The 13689-nt window shown below is 38.9% G+C and overlaps 1 protein-coding gene and 1 pseudogene across 2 annotated transcripts in view; both read left to right on the top strand.

Annotated features, from left to right (window-relative positions):
• Positions 1 to 13689, top strand: part of NUP37 (nucleoporin 37) — a 52072-nt gene that overhangs the window by 19228 nt on the left and 19155 nt on the right. The window lies entirely within an intron of this gene.
• Positions 7810 to 10938, top strand: LOC147372320 (protein farnesyltransferase/geranylgeranyltransferase type-1 subunit alpha pseudogene; annotated as a pseudogene). Its single transcript, XR_015163998.1, has one exon. The product of XR_015163998.1 is annotated as a protein farnesyltransferase/geranylgeranyltransferase type-1 subunit alpha pseudogene (transcript).

Below are 13689 nucleotides of genomic sequence, written 5' to 3'. Positions count from 1 at the left end.
CACAAAACTGCCAAAACTCAAGGGGAAAAAAAAAAGAAAATCTAAATAGACCTATAAAAAATAAAGAAACAATCGATAATCAAAAATTTCTCAGCTAAGAAAGCCCAGGACAAGATTCTTCACTGGTAAATTCTGCCAAACATTTAAGGAAGAATTAACACCTGTCTCTCAAATGCTTACAGAAAGTAGAATAGGAGGAAACACTTTCTGACTCATTCTGTGAGGCCATCATTATCCTGATAACCAAAGCCAGACAAAGACTTCATAAAAAAAGAAAACTGCACACCAGTATTCCTTACAAATATAGATGCAAAATCCTCAATAATATACAGCTAAAACTAGAAAACTCTTAGAAGGAGAAAGCAGGGACAAAGCTTTAGGATCTTGGATTTGGTAATAGTTTCTTAAATATGACCAAAAAAAACCACATCTATTGAAAATAAATAAATTGGGCTTCATCAGAATTTATAACTTTTGAATACCAGAGGACCCTGTCAAGGGAGTGAAAAGATATTCCACTGAATGGGAAAATGTATTTGCAAATTATATATCTAATAAAAGTGTCATCCAAGATATACAAGAAACTCTTCTAATTCAATTATAAAGAGACAAACAACCCAATTTAGAAAAAAATATATGCAAAATACATGAATAGATGATTCTTCTGAGAAGATATATAAATTGCTGACAAGCACATGAAAAGATGCTGAATGTCATTAGGGAAATGAAAATCAAAATAAAGTACCACTGAGCACTAAGATAACTATAAACACAAAGGAAAAAGCAAGTGTTGACAAGAATGTGAAGAAACTGAAACCCTCATACTTTGCTGGTAGGAATGTAAAATGGTGTAGCCATCATGGAATAGAGTTTGGCAGTTCCTCAAAATGTTAAACATGTAACCCAGCATTTCCAATCCTTGGTATAGACCCAAGAGAATTAAAAACAGGTGTTTATTCAAATGAAAACTTACAAAGGAATGTTCCTAGCAGCACTATTCACAATAGCTAAAAGGTGAGGCAACCCAGATGTCCATCAGTAAATGAATGGACAAATAAATGTATATCCATACATGGGCTTCCCTGGTGGCTCAGATGGTAAAGAATCTGCCTATAATGCAAGAGACTTGGGTTCGATCCCCTGGGTTGGGAAGATCCCATGGAGGAGAGTATGGCAACCTGCTCCAATATTCTTGTCTGGAGAATCCCCATGGCCAGAGGAGTCTGTCAGGCTACAGTCCATGAGGTCACAAAGAGTTGGACATGACTGAGCGACTAAGCACAGATATCCACACATTGAAATACTATTCACCTGTAAACAAAAATGAATATAGATACATGCTACACCATAGATGAAACTTGAAAACACTATGTTAAGTGAAAGTAGCCAGAGATAAAATACTCTGTGTTTCCATTAGGTAAATTCTCCAGAAGCAGCAGATCATTAGACAAAACAGATTAGTGGCTGCCAGGAAGTTGGAGGACCAGACATAGGAATGACTGCTTAATGAGTCCAGTGTTTCCTTTTGGGATTATGAAAATGTTCTAGAACTAGATAGTGGTGGTGGTTGCACAACATTGTGAATGTGCTAAGTGCTCCTGCACTATTTTAAAACTATTTAAATGGTGAATAAAATTTTTTAAATACTAAGCTTTATTATGTAATCCAACAATATGAAACAGTGCTACAAGATGGATTCTTAACGTTTTGTACTATAAAGAGCAGAAAGAATGTTTCTTTCTGCAACTCAAAAAAAAAAAAATTCTTTTTCATACACTGTTGATCTGTGCATATCTTCAGATGTTTGACTTTGACCTTTTCAAGGAGACACAATATTATAATCAGCTAAGAGATTTGTGGCCTTAGGGACACCATTTCAAAACACTCTATCCTTTCAAGAGGTTCATAAAACTTAACCTATTTTATTGAAAATTCCCAAATTCTGATTCAGAATGAAGATGGTCTCACTTGTACTAATGTCTCAATCTATCCATTAAAAGTTGGCACTTGTTTGTCTCTTGACACAGAGACTGAATGTATAGAGAATAAATGAATATGTAGACTAATTCATCCAGACAGCAAATGTCAAGTATCTACTATGTGCCAGGCACTGTGCTAGGTTCTTGGTAATCACCGATATATTTTTAAACCTGTGAATAATCATTTCAGAACCATTTTAAGCTTCTCTAAGACTCACACAGGTGTTTTATTTCCTGTAAATGAATTATAATAAAAATAATATTACTAAATATTTTATGGAGTACTTTACTGCATACTAACCAACACTGAGTGCCTTACCTATGTAAGTTTATTTAATTTTTACAACACGTCTGAGATAGGTTATATTTTTACCTTCCATTTATAAGATGAGGATACAGGGCATAGAGAGGCTAATAATTTGTGGAAAGGGACATAGCTGTTAAGGAGAGGAACTCAAGTATCAGGCAGTCTGACTGTACTACCTGCACTCTTAATTCATTCACCCTTCTCAGTGGCAATTTTCAAATTCATCCTGTGAGAAGATAGTATTTGTATCTAATAATATTTTAGATACTTCTTACTAATGTGCATTCTGTAATATGACTTTTTATTTAAGATTTCATCTAGTTTTAATATTCTGTAATATCTGCAAGTTCTTAAGAAAATTGAGTTCTCATTTAAAAGTTCTTTATCTGTCCCAATATTACCTTTTTTAAACATTTTCTAAAGTGTACTATACAATTTTGGGGGGCAGTCCTAAGATGGCAGAGGAATAGGACGGGGAGACCACTTTCTCCCCCACAAATTCATCAAAAGAACATTTGAACGCTGATTAAATTCCACAAAACAACTTCTGAATGCAGGCAGAGGACATCAGGCACCCAGAAAAGCAGCCCATTGTCTTCAAAAGGAGGTAGGAAAAAATATAAAAGGTAAAAAGAGAGACAAAAGAGGTAGGGATGGAGATCCGTCCCGGGAAGGGAGTCTTAAAAAAGAGAGAAGTTTCCAAACACCAGGAAACATTCTCACTGGTGAGTCTGTGGCAAGCCTTGGAACCTCAGAGGGCAACATAACCGGGAGGAAAAATAAATAAATAATTAAAACCCACACATTAAGTGCCCAACAGTAACTCCCAGCAGAGAAGCAGCGCAGATGCCTGTATCCACCACTAGCAAGTGGGGGCTGAGCAGGGAGGCACAGGCTGCGTTGCTTAGAGTAAGGACCCCGCCTGAATTGCCCCGAGGGCTATCTGATGGAACTAACTAGAGATAGCAAACCAGACTGCAGGATACCCACCCCGCGAAAAGCCCTAACGTAAAACACTGCCAGGCCTGCTCACCAAACAAAGGACTGATTAGAGCTAGCTGGCTGTGGACAGACCCATCCCCCACTGGAGACAAGCAGGTGAGGGCAGCCAGAGCCAGAAGGGATCAGTCATGCCCCAGAGAGGCATCATCTACCAAACTGCAAGCAGGCTTCATTGCTAACCAAGACTTCTTGGGATTCTGAACGGTCAACATCCACCTGAGAAGGTGCGCTGGTTGTATACCCAGAAAACTGAGCGGCAGGGACGTGGGAAGCCATAAGTCACAGAAACTGCACTAGCCAAACACCTGGTCACCTGAGCTGGTCAGACCTGGGAACAGCACAAAACGCAGGCCGAACCAAGTCTGTGCCTTTGTGGACTACCTGAGTACCTGAACCTGAGTGGCTTAGACCTGGAAAGTGCATACAACCCAGGGCCGGCCTCAGACAGTTCCCAGCAGAGTAACCTAGAGCCTAAGCAGTGTAGACAGGAAAACACACATACCGTGAGCGGGGGCAAACCCAGTGTAGCCGAGACACTGGGACAACTCCCCACAGATGCCAGTGTTATTTGTTTGCAGTGTTCCTCCCTCCCCACAGCATGACTGAACAAGTGAGCCTAAAAAAGTGTCTACCACCACCCCCTTGTATGAGGGCGGAAATTAGACACTGAAGAGACCAGCAAACAGAAGAAGCTAAAACAGATGGAACCGCCTTGGAAGTGACAGGCGACTTGGAGAAGTCTTGAGGCTACTGTAAGAATGAAAACCAGAAGCAGGAGGCTTAAGTCCAAATCCTGAGAACACCAGAGAACTCCTGACTCCAGGGAACATTAATGGACAAGAGCTCATCCAAAAGCCTCCATACCTACACTGAAACAAAGCTCCACCCAAGGGCCAGCAAGCTCCAGAGCAAGACATACCACGCAAGTTCTCCAGCAACACAGGAACATAGCCCTGAGCTTCAATTTACAGGCTGCCAAAGTCACTCAAAACCCACTGACATTTCATAACTTATTACTGGACACTTCATTGCACTCCAGAGAGAAAAAATCCAGCTCCACCCACCAGAACACCCGACACAAGCGTCCCTAACCAGGAAACCTTGACAAGCCACCTATCCAACGCCACCCACAGCCAGGAAACTGCACAATAAAGAGAACTCCACAAACTGCCAGAAGACGGAAAGGCCACCCCAAACACAGCAATATAAGCAAGATGAAGGGGCAGAGAAATACCCAGCAGGTAAAGGAACAGGATAAATGCCCACCAAACCAAACAAAAGAGGAAGAGATAGGGAATCTACCTGATAAAGAATTCCGAATAATGATAGTGAAAATGATCCAAAATCTTGAAAACAAAATGGAGTTACAGATAAAAAGCCTGGAGACAAGGATTGAGACGATGCAAGAAAGGTTTAACAAGGACGTAGAAGAAATAAAAAAGAGTCAATATATAATGAATAATGCAATAAATGAGATCAAAAACACTGGAGGGAACCAACAGTAGAATAATTGAGGCAGAAGATAGGATAAGTGAGGTAGAAGATACAATGGTAGAAATAAATGAAACAGAGAGGAAAAAAGAAAAACGAATTAAAAGACATGAGGACAATCTCAGAGACCTCTGGGACAATGTTAAATGCCCCCACATTCGAATCAGGAGTCCCAGAAGAAGAAGACAAAAGAAAGACCATGAGAAAATACTTGAGGAGATAATAGTTGAAAACTTCCCTAAAATGGAGAAGGAAATAATCACCCAAGTCCAAGAAGCCCAGAGAGTCCCAAACAGGATAAACCCAAGGCGAATCACCCCAAGACACATATTAGTCAAATTAACAAAGATCAAATACAAAGAACAAATATTAAAAGCAGCAAGGGAAAAACAATAAATAACACACAAGGGGATTCCCATAAGGATAACAGCTGATCTTTCAACAGAAACTCTTCAGGCCAGAAGGGAATGGCAGGACATACTTAAAGTGATGAAAGAAAATAACCTACAGCCCAGATTACTGTACCCTGCAAGGATCTCACTCAAATATGAAGGAGGAATCAAAAGCTTTACAGACAAGCAAAAGCTGAGAGAATTCAGCACCACCAAACCAGCTCTCCAACAAATGCTAAAGGATCTTCTCTAGACAGGAAACACAGAAAGGGTGTATAAACTCGAACCCAAAACAATAAAATAAATGGCAGTGGGATCATACTTATCAATAATTACCTTAAATGTAAATGGGTTGAATGCCCCAACCAAAAGACAAAGACTGGCTGAATGGGTACAAAAAGAAGACCCCTGTATATGTTGTCTACAAGAGACCCACCTCAAAACAAGGGAAACATACGAACTGAAAGTGAAGGGCTGGAAAAAGATATTCCATGCAAACAGAGACCAAAAGAAAGCAGGGGTAGCAATACTCATATCAGGCAAAATACACTTTAAAACAAAGAGTGTGAAAAGAGACGAAGGACACTACATAATGATCAAAGGATCAATCCAAGAAGAAGATACAACAATTATATATGCACCCAACAGAGGAGCACCACAATATGTAAGACAAATGCTAACAAGTATGAAAGGGGAAATTAACAATAACTCAATAATAGTGGGAGACTTTAATACCCCACTCACACCTATGGATAGATCAACTAAACAGAAAAGTAACAAGGAAACACAAACTTTAAATGATACATAGACCAGTTAGACCTAATTGATATCTATAGGACATTTCACCCCAAAACAACGAATTTCACCTTTTCTCAAGCACACATGGAAGCTTCTCCAGAATAGATCACATCCTGGGCCATAAATCCACCCTTGGTAAATTCAAAAAAATTGAAACCATTCCAAGCATCTTTTCTGACCACAATACAGTAAGATTAGATCTCAATTACAGGAGAAAAACTATTAAAAATTCCAACATATGGACGCTAAACAACACGCTGCTGAATAATCACAAATCACAGAAGAAATCAAAAAAGAAATCAAAATATGCATAGAAAAGAATGAAAATGAAAGCACAACAACCCAAAACCTGCGGGATACTGTAGAAGCAGTGCTAAGGGGAAGGTTCATAGCAATACAGGCATACCTGGAGAAACAAGAAAAAAGTCAAATAACCTAACTCTACTCCTAAAACAACTAGAAAAGGAAGAAATGAAGAACCCCAGGGTTAGTAGAAGGAAAGAAATCTTAAAAATTAGGGCAGCAGCTGCTGCTGTGTCACTTCAGTTGTGTCTGACTCTGTGCAACCCCATAGACGGCAGCCCACCAGATTCTCCCATCCCTGGGATTCTCCAGGCAAGAGTACTGGAGTGGGGTGCCATCGCCTTCTCTGAAAATTAGGGCAGAAATAAATGCAAAAGAAACAAAAGAGACTATAGCAAAAATCAACAAAGCCAAAAGCTGGTTCTTTGAGAAGATAAATTGACAAACCATTAGCCAGACTCATCAAGAAACAAAGGGAGAAAAATAAAATCAATAAAAGTAGAAATGAAAATGGAGAGATCACAACAGACAACACAGAAATACAAAGGATCATAAGAGACTACTATCAGCAAGTATATGCCAATAAAGTGGGCAACTTGGAAGAAATGGACAAAATTCTTAGAAAGGTATAACTTTCCAAAACTGAACCACGAAGAAGTAGAAAATCTTAACAGACCCATCACAAGCACGGAAATTGAAATTGTAATCAGAAATCTTCCAGCAAACAAAACCCCAGGTACACACGGCTTCACAGCTGAATTCTACCAAAAATTGAGAGAAGAGCTAACACCTATCCTACTCAAACTCTTCCAGAAAATTGCAGAGGAAGGTAAACTTCCAAACTCATTCTATGAGGCCACCATCACCCTAATGCCAAAACCTGACAAAGATGCCACAAAAAAAGAAAACTACAGGCCAATATCACTGATGAACATAGATGCAAAAATCCTTTACAAAATTCTAGCAATCAAGCAATCAGAATCCAACACATTAAACAGATCATACATCATGCCCAAGTGGGCTTTATCCCAGGGATGCAAGAATTCTTCAATATCCACAAATCAATCAATGTAATACACCACATTAACAAATTGATAAGTAAAAGTCATATGACTATCTCAATAGATGCAGAGAAAGCCTTTGACAAAATTCAACATCCATTTATGATAAAAACCCTCCAGAAAGCAGGAATAGAAGGAACATACCTCAACATAATAAAAGCTATGTATGACAAATCCACAGCAAACCCATTATCCTCAATGGTGAAAACTGAAAGCATTTCCCCTAAAGTCAGGAACCAGAGAAGGGTGCCCACTATCACCACTTACTATTCAACATACTTTTGGAGGTTTGGCCACAGCAATCAGAACAGAAAAAGAAATAAAAGGAATGCAAATTGGAAAAGAAGTAAAACTCTCACTGTTTGCAGATGACATGATGCTCTACGTAGAAAACCCTCAAGACTCCACCAGAAAATTACTAGAGCTAATCAATGAATATAGTAAAGTTGCAGGATATAAAATCAACACACAGAAATCCCTTGCATTCGTATACACTAACAATGAGAAAACAGAGAAATTAAGGAAACAATTCCATTCACCATTGCAATGAAAAGAATAAAATCAGATCAGATCAGATCAGTCGCTCAGTTGTGTCCGACTCTTTTGACCCCGTGAATCGCAGCACGCCAGGCCTCCCTGTCCATCACCAGCTCCCGGAATTCACTCAGACTCACGTCCATCGAGTCAGTGATGCCATCCAGCCATCTCATCCTCTGTCGTCTCCTTCTCCTCCTGCCCCCAATCCCTCCCAGCATCAGAGTCTTTTCCAGTGAGTCAACTCTTCCCATGAGGTGGCCAAAGTACTGGAGCTTCAGCTTTAGCATCATTCCTTCCAAAGAACACCCAGGGCTGATCTCCTTCAGAATGGACTGGTTGGATCTCCTTGCAGTCCAAGGGACCCTCAAGAGTCTTCTCCAACACCACAGTTCAAAAGCATCAATTCTTCAGCACTCAGCCTTCTTCACAGTCCAACTCTCACATCCGTACATGACCACTGGAAAAATCATAGCCTTGACTAGACGAACCTTTGTTGGCAAAGTAATGTCTCTGCTTTTGAATATGCTATCTAGGTTGGTCATAACTTTCCTTCCAAAGAGTAAGCGTCTTTTAATTTCATGGCTGCAGTCACCATCTGCAGTGATTTTGGAGCCCAGAAAAATAAAGTCTGACACTGTTTCTACTGTTTCCCCATCTATTTCCCATGAAGTGGTAAAATACTCAGGAATATATCTACCTAAAGAAACAAAAGACCTATATATAGAAAACTATAAAACACTGATGAAAGAAATCAAAGAGGACACAAATGGAGAAATATACTGTGTTCGTGGATTGGAAGAATCAATATAGTGAAAATGAGTATACTCCACAAAGCAATCTGTAGATTCAGTGCAATCCCTATCAAACTACCAATGGTATTTTTCACAGAGCTAGAACAAATAATTTCACAATTTGTATGGAAATACAAAAAACCTCAAATAGCCAAAGCAATCTTGAGAAAGAAGTATGGAACTGGAGCAATCAACCTGCCTGACTTCAGGCTCTACTACAAAGCCACAGTCATCAAGACAGTATGGTATTGGCACGAAGACAGAAATATAAATCAATGGAACAAAATAAAAAACCCAGAAATAAATCCACGCACCTATGTACACCTTATCTTTGACAAAGGAGGCAAGAATATACAATGGAGAAAAGACAATCTCCTTAACAAGTGGTGCTGGGAAAACTGGTCAACCACTTGTAAAAGAATGAAATTAGAACACTTTCTAACACCATACACAAAAATAAACTCAAAATGGATTAAAGATCTAAATGTAAGACCAGAAACTATAAACTCCTAGAGGAGAACATAGGCAAAACACTCTCCGACATACATCACAGTAGGATCCTCTATGACCCACCTCCCAGAATATTGGAAATAAGAGCAAAAATAAACAAATGGGACTTAATTAAAATTAAAAGCTTCTGCACAAAAAAGGAAACTATAAGCAAGGTGAAAAGACAGCCTTCAGAATGGGAGAAAATAATAGCCAAGGAAGCAACTGACAAAGAATTAATCTCAAAAATATACAAGCAACTCCTGCAGCTCAATTCCAGAAAAATAAATGACCCAATAAGAAAATGCGCCAAAGAACTAAACAGACATTTCTCCAGAGAAGACATACAGATGGCTAACAAACACATGAAAAGATGCTCAACATCACTCATTATCAGAGAAATGCAAATCAAAACCACAATGAGTACCATTTCACGCCAGTCAGAATGGCTGCGATCCAAAAGTCTACAAGCAATAAATGCTGGAGAGGGTGTGGAGAAAACGGAACCCTCTTACACTGTTGGTGGGAATGCAAACTAGTACAGCCACTATGAAGAACAGTGTGGAGATTCCTTAAAAAACTGGAAATAGAACTGGCATAGGACCCAGCAATCCCACTGCTGGGCATACACACCGAGGAAACCAAAATTGAAAGAAACACGTGTACCCCAGTGTTCGTGGCACCATTATTGTTTACAATAGCCAGGACATGGAAGCAACCTAGATGTCCATCAGCAGATGAATGGATAAGAAAGCTGTGGTGGCCCTGGGGGCGGGGCCTCCGCCGCCTCCTCAGCTTGGGCAGAGCAGTGATGGCGGCCACCACCGGGTCGGGGAGGCCGCAGGGGGCGGGGAACCAGGTCAGCGGAAGCTGCTGCCGCCGCCTCCTCAGCCCCATACTCCTCCACCGCCTCCCCAGCCGCTGCAGAAAGAGGCGGCAGCCCCTATGGATGATGGGTTCCTGAGCCTGGACTCGCCCACCTATGTCCTGTACAGGGACAGAGCAGAATGGCCTGATATAGATCCAGTGTCACAGAATGATGGCCCCAATCCAGTGGTCCAGATCATTTATAGTGAGAAATTTCAGGACGTCTGTGATTATTTCTGGGCTGTCCTGCAGCGGGACGAGAGAAGTGAGCAGGCTTTTAAATTAATCAGAGATGCTATTGAGTTAAATGCAGCCAGTTACATAGTGTGGCATTTCCGGAGTGTTTTCTCAAAGTCACTTCAGAAGGATCTACATTAGGAAATGAACTACACGTCTCGGCAATAATTGAGCAGCGGCCCAAAAACTATCAAGTTTGGCATCATAGGTGAGTGCTGGTGGAATGGCTGAGAGACCCATCTCAGGAGCTTGAGTTTATTGCGGATATTCTTACTCAGGGTGCAAAGAATTACCATGCCTGGCAACACCGACAGGTTATTCAGGAATTTAAACTTTGGATAATGAGTTGCAGTATGTAGACCAACTTCTCAAAGAGGATGTGAGAAATAACTGTCTGGAACCAAAGATATTTCATAATTTCTAACAGTACAGGCTACAATGATCATGCTATATTGGAGAGAGAAATCCAGTACACTCTGGAAATGATCAAACTAGTCCCACATAATGAAAGTGCGTGGAATTATTTGAAAGAGATTTTGCAGGGTCATGGTCTTTTCAAATATCCCAATCTGTTAAATCAATTACTTGCTTTACAACCAAGTCACAGCTCTCCCTACTTAATTGCCTTTCTCATGGACATCTATGAAGACATGCTAGAAAACCAATGTGACAACAAGGAGGAAATTCTTAATAAAGCATTAGAGGTAAAAACAAAAAAAAGGCTGTGGTACATATACACAATGGAGTATTACTCGGCCATTAAAAAGAATACATTTGAATCAGTTCTAATGAGGTGGATGAAATTGGAGCCTATTTCAGAGTGAAGTAAGCCAGAAAGAGAAACACCAATACAGTATACTAACACATATATATGGAATTTAGAAAGGTATTAACGATAACCCTGTATGCGAGACAGCAAAAGAGACACAGATGTATAGAACAGTCTTTTGGACTCTGGGAGAGGGCGAGGGTGGGATGATTTGGGAGGATGGCATTGAAACATGTATAATATATGTGAAACAAAACACCAGTCCAGGTTCAATGCATGATACAGGATGCTTGGGGCTGGTGCACTGGGATGCCCCAGAGGGATGGTATGGGGAGGGAGGTGGGAGGGGGATTCAGGATGGGGAGTGCATTTACACCAGTGGCATATTCATGTCAGTGTATGGCAAAACCAATAGAATATTGTAAAGTAATAAAGAATGAGGAAAAAAAAAGTGTACTATACAATTTTGAATGAACCTCATAGAAAATATGACCTATCAAAATATATAATGATAAAAATATTTTGATTGTACATTTCTCTAAAATATTTTAATATTACATAAGTGTTTTAATTATATTACATATATCTATAAAAAAACAAGTAGTTATAGAATAGCAGTACAGTGTATATGTGTTCAGACATGACCACATAAGATATAGTAACATGTAGTCTTTGTCACTCTTTACAAGGAATAAATTTGAGTATTAGAAACATAAGATAACAGGAAAATGTAAGGCAGAGGCAAAGCTGCCAAGCTGCACAATTCCAGGGCTATGGCTTACAGAGTACAATGTAAATAGTGCCATCTGGAGTTCTGCAATGTGATAACCTTGAGCAAAACTTGGTATTAGACTAAAAACTGAAGTCAGTAGTAATAAAAAAAAAAAATGTAGTATGGGAAGTGAAAGAGTATGGAAATAAAGGCTAATCAAAATAGAAATAACTTGACAAGACAGATTATAGGATGTCAAGTTGAAAAAATAGGGAAGGATAATATTCTTGCAAAGTAGCCAATTTTTATATGGATGGTGTCAGAGTAATTCACTGTTATGACATGGGATGGAACACTAACAAAGATTGAAAAAAATATATTTCCTATCTTGAAATGGCCCCACCTAGTATTTCTCAATTTTACTGTGACATGCAAAAGTCATGTAGAATGGCTAGCATCCCTGATTCCCTTTCACTAAATGCTTGTAGCACCCCACTCATTAGGACAATCAGAAATGTTGTAACTAGGTGTTGGAACCATGCCCTGTTGAGAAATTTTGATTCAGTTAATAGTAAGTGATCATACTAAGTGTTTTATATAAATTAATTCATTTACTCCTCAAAAATACTATTTGGTAGATTCTCCAATTGAAGTTTTGATCTTTTTATATTATTGAAAAAGCAAATGTTCATATTATTTCTATGCCCTGATCAAAATCAAGCGTTATGTAGGGTTTAATAAAATTGATAGAATTATACTTAGTGTAATGTGTACAGACATGTTATCATCTTCTGCTTGGGAAGAATTTATCATTTTTGAAAGATACCTTTGCTAAAACACTCCAGTACCAACTCTTGAAACAAAGATGTCATATTCGTTCATATGTCATTAGGCCAACTTTCAGATAAGGAGCAAGAAAGGAGAAACGGAGTTTTGTAGAGGACAAGGAAAATGATCCTAGAGTAGACTGCCCTTTTCACTAAGGGATTTTACAGGATCAGCCATGCTTGACTACCCTAGAGTCATCCCAGCCCTAGAAGAGTACCCTCTTAAGTATTTAGTGAGTGAGTGAAGGAATGAATACAATCCTTTATCTGTCACCATGTCTTTATAAAAAAAATGCCATTACCAAACAAACATCTGACAGATGTGTTTAAGAAAAGAATTCCCAAGTAAATCATAGGATTGCTAGTCATTCGGCCTCATGTTAGAACACCATTCTTTTTATGGTCCCTCTTCATGTTCTCCATATATAGATCTATCATATACATACATTTATGTACAGGAAAATATAAGTACTAGTACTTCAAATTATGACCTAGAATCATCTGAAGAAAGTTAAAATTATTATTTTTGAGAGGTAAGTAAATGCATATTTAGAAAGATTTATTATCCCCCTCCTTCCCAAAGAAGGTAAAAATGGTGTTTAAGTATTTACTGGGTTAAGCTTATTATTTTAAAAACTCACTAATACAGAACATTTCATTCCTAGTCAGTGCCAAATAACAGATGTTCTTGTATATTAAAAACAGTACCGTTCTGTAAGAACAAGTCAGATCAACAAGTATTTATTAAACATGTTTAGTATAGCCAACATTTAGTACTTTGGGGGATACAAAAGAAATAGAAGATGCAGTACTCACTGTAACTACAGAAGATGTCAGAACTAAATACATTTCCTCCTCCTCCTCCCCAGTAATCTTTTAAAATATTAGATAAAATTTATGGTGAAGGAAAAGTGGCTTCCAAAAACCAAGGAATTCTTAGTTCAAGACTAAAATAATAGAGGCGTGTAGTGTGCCATTCACTTTGTCTATAAAACACGGAATATTGGTAGTTGTCATGCTCTAGCTGTCATCAATTTAACTAAAATGGGAGGAAGGGTAAGACATAAAAAATAATGATTTTTTTAGGAATATAACCAAATTGCTAGATAAGGGAATACTAAATTACC

This window comes from Bos grunniens, chromosome 5, assembly GCF_055505025.1.
Source record: "Bos grunniens cultivar Pamir isolate PY7600 chromosome 5, Bosgru_T2T1.0, whole genome shotgun sequence".
NCBI lineage: Eukaryota > Metazoa > Chordata > Mammalia > Artiodactyla > Bovidae > Bos > Bos grunniens.
The sequence above is the reverse complement of the archived record's forward strand: the minus strand, read 5'-3'. Positions and strand labels throughout refer to the sequence as shown.